Source organism: Passer domesticus, chromosome 2 (genome assembly GCF_036417665.1).
Source record: "Passer domesticus isolate bPasDom1 chromosome 2, bPasDom1.hap1, whole genome shotgun sequence".
NCBI lineage: Eukaryota > Metazoa > Chordata > Aves > Passeriformes > Passeridae > Passer > Passer domesticus.
In genome coordinates this window covers 103,898,419-103,905,765 of record NC_087475.1, presented here as the reverse complement: position 1 = coordinate 103,905,765, position 7,347 = coordinate 103,898,419, and the positions used below count along the sequence as shown (strand labels likewise).

The 7,347-nt window shown below is 45.4% G+C and overlaps 1 long non-coding RNA gene across 2 annotated transcripts; it reads right to left on the bottom strand.

Moving 5' to 3' along the window:
- Positions 1 to 3,501: 3,501 nt before the first annotated feature.
- Positions 3,502 to 5,752, bottom strand: LOC135295584 (uncharacterized). 2 transcript variants are annotated; one of them, XR_010357706.1, is made up of 4 exons: positions 5,596 to 5,752; positions 4,786 to 4,843; positions 4,337 to 4,439; positions 3,502 to 4,080 (listed from the first exon to the last, which is right to left on the bottom strand). It is a non-coding gene; the product is annotated as an uncharacterized LOC135295584 (long non-coding RNA). The 2 variants fall into 2 exon arrangements; XR_010357707.1 differs by lacking the exon at positions 4,337 to 4,439.
- Positions 5,753 to 7,347: the final 1,595 nt, after the last annotated feature.

Here is a 7,347-nt window from a genome sequence, read left to right as displayed (position 1 = left end):
TACAGCCTGACTGTACTCAGCTGTGCAAACTGCACGTGGGCCATCAGTGTGACACCAGTGACAATAACAAGCACTTGTGCGCTGCGTTCTGCTCAAGGACAGATTTGCAAAGACATCTACAATTTTTTGCAAAGGAAAGTGAAGTGTGGATAGATGAAGTGCCTGGATTCACACAGTTTGTCAGCAGGAAAGCTGAGAGGAAAATCTGGATCTCATGTGTAGGGGTCCTGATTTTCCATTCATAATTCCCACAGGGTGAACTTCCCATTCCTAACTGTAATTATGTAACATCCTTGGAAGTTACTTTCCCTTAGAAGTGTAATGAACAACTTCTTTGCATCTCTGACCTTTGGTTGTGGTAGCTTGGGTTGGCTCAAGACTGTCTTGCAGGGCTCATCATAGGATCAGCTCAGAACACCTACACTGTGTGCAATGCAGCGTCACGCAGGAATGATACCTGAGCTAATCTCTTCAGGCAGTGTGCAGTGTAGCCCACACCCTGTTAGCATTTGCTTTTTAGAGAGTGGGTGCACAAGTTTCATTCTAAAGTCTGTCTTCTCTTTAGTATGCAGAAAGAGGGACCCTGTGCTAAAACCATGCAGTCCCCCAAAGGATCTGCAGGAATGAGTTTGAAGGCATTTTGCATGGGCAGCGGTGCATGAGTGTAATGTTTCTGCTCTGCAGTCTAAACTATGTCAGTGGAGTAGGCCATCTCTTCAGCCCTTGGTGACATTGGTTTAGCACCATAACTGCTGAGCTGTCTGAGCTCTTTTACAAGGTAGCACCTGGGATTCACAAACAGTTCAGTTTCCATCAATGGCTGACGTGGTACAGGGGGTGTAGGAAGTTGGGAACAGAGCTCCTGTGTGCCTGGTTCTCCCCATCTCCCTTACAGTATAACTGGATGTTTTGACATGAGAGTGATGTTCAGGAGAAAGGAGGAAGGCGTACTCACTGTCAGCCTCTGTCTCCTTGAGCCCAGTAGGGCTGTTATTGAGATATCCTTCCAAGCTGCTTAAATAGAAATGTGTCGTGACAAAATGAAAACAAAAGGAGAAGCCCATGAGACTGGCTGGTGGGGGTTCCCTTTCCTGGTGCTGCCAGCCTGTGAGAGGGAGAGGAGGGCCTTGCTGGCACTTCCAGTCCCAATAATGCATCTGGCAGGGGGAGTGGCAGGAGAGGAGGAAGGAGTGGATGATAGCTTCCTGGGCAATTTTTCAGGCTCTTAAAACAATGCTAAACCCACTAGGGGTCATTATTTAGGCTGCCTGGCAACATGGGCTCTCACATTTTGTTGAGACTTGGAGGGTCTGGATCACTGCATCCTTGCAGAAAGAGGGGAGAGCTGAGGTCCCTCACTCAGAGTGATGTCAGGAGCCTCCCCATTGGCAGCACTGCAGCTCCTCTGCTGCCCCTGCTCAGATTCAAGGGGACACCTGCAGTAGTTCAGAAACACTCCCTGCATTTTGAAAAACCTTTTTGCTGTCTTTTACTTTTCTTCCCTATGCAGGAGAGTGTTGGTCACCTGGTTTACAAAACAGTCTTTGTTTAATCCCTTTACTTACCCAGTCCTTCTCACCTCCATGTGGTCCAATGCCCTTCTATGAGAAAGGGTTAAAAAGGTGATAGCTATTCACCAGGGAAAATGCCTTGCCTGACCCACTGCCTGCTTAGAGAGGCAGTAAAACATTGGCATAGCATAACCCCTTGGACTGAGTGAACAGGGCTGGATGTCAAGGGTGTCAGGGAGTCTGAAAACCTTCTGAGAAGGAACATAGCACATTGAGCTCCATCCAACAGTGCTGCTCCAGGGGGCTCTTGCAGGGACTTCACATTTTCAAGGAGTGGGAGTAAGTGGGGCGGGAGGGGAGAAGGGGATTGGGAGCTGCATAGAAATGCTGTGGTAACACGCGCACGTTAATGGCAACACTTCTCCAAGAAATTTCTCTTGAGAGTTCCTCATTATGCAAACAAGTCTGGCAAATGATAATGCCTCCTGTACTTCCAAGGATTAATGTATGTAAATGGCAGAGCTGCTGTTCGTTTCCCACACCGGAGCCAGCGCCTGGGCAAGGGCACTGAGTCTCAGGGTACACACAGACTGCTCTTTCCACTCCCCTTTCACACCAGCTGGCCCCTGAACTTTCTTAGATCACTGGACTAAATGCTTCCTTCCCTAAAACATCCACGCTGAGTAGAGCACCATGGCCTTCTGTGTATGTAGGGTCAGTATATGTCAGCTGCAGCCTGCTGAGGATGCTGTCACTTGTCCTGGTTATCTCTCAGAGAAAGCAGCAGGGTAGATCCTGGTGTTGGGGGCTTTGATCCAGGCAATATATTGCTTCATAACATTCCTAGAATGCAGGGGGGTAGTTGGGGAGGGTGGCTGACTTCTTAGATACAGGCCTTAATTTGATGTGGAAAAGGAGTTGTTTGTTATAATCTGGAAAGAATTTAGTCACCTTTGTGAAATGCACCTTTGGTGCATTTTAGGTCTTTTTTTATTTCAGTGTAATGTAGTTAATGAGCAGAAAACCACAGAAAAATCAGTTTGTTTTTTTTAAAATAATCTAGGTCAGGTCAGTCTGAGTTAGCTGAGCCTGAGGCAGACATTACCAAGTTTATCTTGTGGTAAAACCAAAGTATGCTATCAGTATGATGTTTTTCCACTTGAGATAACTTCTGACAGTTGCCATGAGGTTAAAAATGTACTTTTCCCCCCGTTCCTTTCTTTCTTTGTTTTGGGGGGTTTTTTTGGGTTTTTTTTTGTTTGTTTGTTTTGTTTTGGTTTTTTTTTGGGAGGGGGGTTGTTTTGTTTTTTTTGGGGGGGGTTTTGGGGGGGGGTTGGTTTTTTTTGGTGGTGTTTTTTGTTTGGTTTTTTTTTTTTTTTTGGTTTGGTTTGGTTTGGTTTGGTTTTTTTGTGGTTTTTTTTGTTTAAACAACTCTTGACAGTAGGCCCCGCCTGTGACTTTAATTTGCTTGACTGTGCATGCTTAGCAGAGTCCCATCATGACTGGCACTAGTACCCAGCACAGCATCCTCAGCAGCAGCAAGGCAGGGCAGTGCTGACTCCAGCACCCACAGCTTGCTTGCCATGTGGCAAGCAGAAACCTGGCCTCTTGGAGGTGCACTGACTGCCATCTTCCCTTACCACCAAATAACTGCAAATGAACAAAGTGATTTCTGATTGCTAAAACTGGTGTGTGGGGGCAAGCATATCTCAGCTAAAGATCATTCGTTCAAGACACAGGTGAGCTGCTTTGCCAAGCAGCTGGAGAGAGCTGAAACTAAAGTAGGTTTGGAATTTTTAGTGCACAGCCCAGCCAATTTCTCAACATTTTCCTCTTTTTCCCCGCACCATACTGTTATTAATAAAATGAAAGTGGAGGATTTTGAGTCAAGTTTTGACCCAGGCAAAATCATACTAATTTTTAGTATGCTTGAACTTTTGATTTCTAATTAGTTCCAAAAAAGTATGAAGCTAATTTTGTTTTCCTTTATTAGGGTAAGGGGAGTTATCATTTTCACCCTCTTCTCTAGCCAGCTGAACTTTAAGAATAAAGCAAAATGGTACATGATGGTGGTTCCTTTCTGACTAAGCAGAGTTAAATCACAGGAGATATGATCTACATAGCACAGCCTGTAGCAAAGAAGAGGCGTTTAACCTTCCTCAGACTTTTAGAAGACAAAGGAAAATGCATCTTAACACTAAAACAGCTTGAAATTGAGCAGTTTGGGGCATTTCAAGAAATAAGACTGAAGCATTGGATGATATGAATTTGAAGATTCTTTCTCTGTTTCACACCCAGAAGGAAAACATTATAAAATTTCTGTGAATAATTTTGAAATTTGCTTGTGCCATGAGAGATAGCTGTGAAATTGGTGTCATTTTGAATTCACATAAGAGCTGACTTGTTAGGGAAATGCATTACTAGGATGTAGTTTGGTCTTCCAAACCAAAGCATGCCAAATGATGTGCTTGCAAAAGGGGGTGATGGTTGCTGTCAGCCTTAGGGGAAGCACAACCTGTGACATGGATGGTGAGGCCTTTGCAACCTGCTTGCCCCTGGCTTGCCACTCCTGCAGAAGAGAAACAGAGGTTCATTTAGAGGCTGCATTGTCTATTTGGACCTGGCATGAGAAGAAGAGTGTATTGTTTTGCATCCCAAGAACCTTGCAGAAATTGATTTTTTCCATCCAGATGCCAGTTTCTGTTCTGCTTTGGATAAAAAGCTGAAGAATTCTGACAGCTGGGGGGAGGGAGGCATGTGTGTGGAGCAGGAAGCTAGAAGCTAGAAGCTAGATTTGGAAACCCCTAACCTGCTTTTTTGCTCACAGGATTGTGCAAGTGCTCAGAGATTGCAATTCTTCTCCAGCTCTGAAGAATCCCGTTGATATATGCTCCACATTATGATCATATATAAAGACTGATAAGGCATCTTTGAAAGAAAATCAGAGGGGAACATGTTGCTGTGTGTGCTAAAGTAGCAGAAGTGTGGATGTCACGTTCAAACCTTACATTTTGATATACAGCCATAACAAAGGGGTTGAGGGGTCTGTCTGTATAAAGAGCACCATAAAATCTACTGCCTAATGATTTTTTTTTTTTTCAAGAGAATATAAATCAAAATTGAGAAACTCAGAAGGCTTTTACACCTGCTTAGTGGATTCTGTGTGCATTGAATGTCTGCTGATGTAAAACCCTACGGTACTGTGTCTTTGAAAGTTGGCTGGGAACTAATAGCACCTTATCAGGGTTTTGCATGCGATAGCCCTAAGGTTTACCTTTGTAGTGCCTTTTGAAAAAAGGTCCTGCTGTACAGAGCTCCAGTCCGTGCTCCAGCTAAAGGTGAAAAGGGGATGTGAGAAAGGGAAGTAATAAGATTATACCTAATTGCTTTAGCATCCACTTAACTATTTTACATATGTGTTTTAGAACAAATGTTTGTGCAGTGTCTAGACTGGTGTTTACAAATGTGTTAGCTAACTCTGGCTAATTGGGGAGCAATTAACATGCATTAAAGCAGTAGTCAAGACAAAGCCAGAGCGCACCTTCTCTCTTCCCATCCCCACCAAGTCTGCCAGAGCTCATGAAGTGCTTGGACAACACACTCAGGCACATGGTGTAAATTTTTTGGGGGTTGTCCTGTGCAGGGTCAGGAGTTGGACTCAGTGATTCTTTGGGTTCTCATACAATTCAGGATATTCTATAATTTTACAATCTCCACCTTTATTCTGCTAGGGAGGAGAGGCTTGAATTGCAGCATAAAGATGCATGCTGCTCCCTCTAAGGGAAGGGGAAAAGCAGAAAAGGAGGGATGTGGAGTTCTCCCAGCAGTGTGTCAACTGTGTCAAAATCACAGCTCTGTGGGAATGCTGTGATTGCAAGCGATTTCCATTGCTTGGCCATACCATCAGCTTAACTTGAGCTATTCCTCCTTTCTGTGGGCCTTCTGCAGGCTCCAGCCTTCCTCTTGCTTTTCCCTTGTCTGCACTCTGCCTGCCAGCACCTGGCACAGCCCTTCAGCTGCCACCCCTGGTGCCCCATCCTAAGGAAACTGCTCTCAGTTACACCCAGGTGATGGCTTCCCTCACCCAAAAAATGCTGCCTCTCCAGTGGCAGCTGTGCTTTTGCTCTGTGTTTGCTGCAGAGCCCTGTGGGGGCCGGGCATGGCAGCAGCCCCTCCCAGGACTGAGGTTGTGTGGGATCGCTGGATGCAGAGCCCTGGGAGGGTCCCGCCAGTCATCAAGGTGCCAGGGCATGGCAGCATCCCCTCCTCTCCCTTCGGCACTTTTGTGAGCTGTTTGACTCTGTTGTGACATCAGAGCTATCACTGGCTGGGAGCAGAATGCCAGGGCAGGTGTGCCAAGCCCCCATGGGCTATGCCAGTGCTGCACAGCTTGTTGTGTTGGTGCCCAGAATGAGGTAGCTGAGGAGACAGAGGTGGCTGAGCCCATTAGCAAATCTGCTTTCCCTGGTAGCATCCTGTGTGCCTGGGGGTGCCCCCCAGCCTGCCCCCCCAGGGACCTGCAGAGGCAATCTGCCCTTGGGTGTCTGCTAGAGAAACAAGGTACAGGCCAGGATTTTGGGAGGGCTCTTGTGCTGTGTGGAAGCACCAGGTTGGAGGGGGTGAGGAATACCAGCTCCTCTACCCAGACCCATTGTGAATGTTGTCTTTAGAGTAGCTTTCCCAGTGGGAAAATAAAGTGAATTGCTCAGGCTGAGCAGCAGCTGCTGCCGTTTTAGAAGTGCTGTGTGTGGTTTCCCTGGCCCCCTTGGGCACCTGTGGAACCACTTTTTAGGGGGTTGGATGCTTTGGATTGTACCTCGAAAGCAGATTTTGGGTTGGGCCAGAGTGCCAGCACACTAGGCAGGCCTGCTTAACCATGCTGTAGGATGTGCACTTGAGGAGCTTTTTGGGGATGGGTTTTCACTGAAATACGTTAGAGGTGTGTGTTACATGTGCATACCAGGGGAGGACTTGTGGGCTTTTGGCTTTCTCTTTTCCCCTCAGTACTTATCACAAATGACAGAAATAAGACTTGTTCTTCCACAGCAGGGTAGGAGTCATTCCCCAGATAAACTGGGCCTTCCTGGGACTATGGGCTGGAGAAACATGGTCAAGGACAAAGCAACAGGAGACAAATTTTACGTGGAAAGGATTTATGACCACAGACACAAGCATTGCTTGTTCTCTTTCCTATTGCTCACATACGTCTGGAAGTTAAAACCCATGAGCTAATTGCAAAGCTGCATGCACACATTATATATATATAAATAATAATAAACCTCCCATTCATTATGTACCCTGGAGTGTCTAACCTGCATTGCATCCAGTAATTCATTTGCTTGGGAATCAATCCAATATTAGAATAGCAAAAATGAAAGGTTGGAAGAGCTCTCAGGAGTCCATTTTCTTCCTTGCAGACAGGATCAAAAATACCAATTGCAAACTTGTGATCTGCCACAAATAGCCATACATGTGCAGAACAGGGGCAGATTTCCATGCCAAATGGAATGCACACTCTTTTTTAATGTGTATTTTTCCCAAAAAGATTCCTAGGAAGATTTAGTTCTGAGATTAATTTGTTTCTGATGTGCCAGCACATACTAGAAGCTAATAATCATGAAGATTTTCTCATGTGGAAAGGGAAGCTGGCAGTCCCCTACTGGGGCATGCAATATTCACTCCTGGGTCCTGGATTATCATATTCCGATTAAAGCTTCTGTATGCATTAAAATGTTAAAACATTTTGGAAATGTTTTAATGTTCCAACATATTTTAACATTCCAAAACTTGGAAGGGTTTGGAAATGTTTAACATGCACTCATTTTGAGTCTTTCTG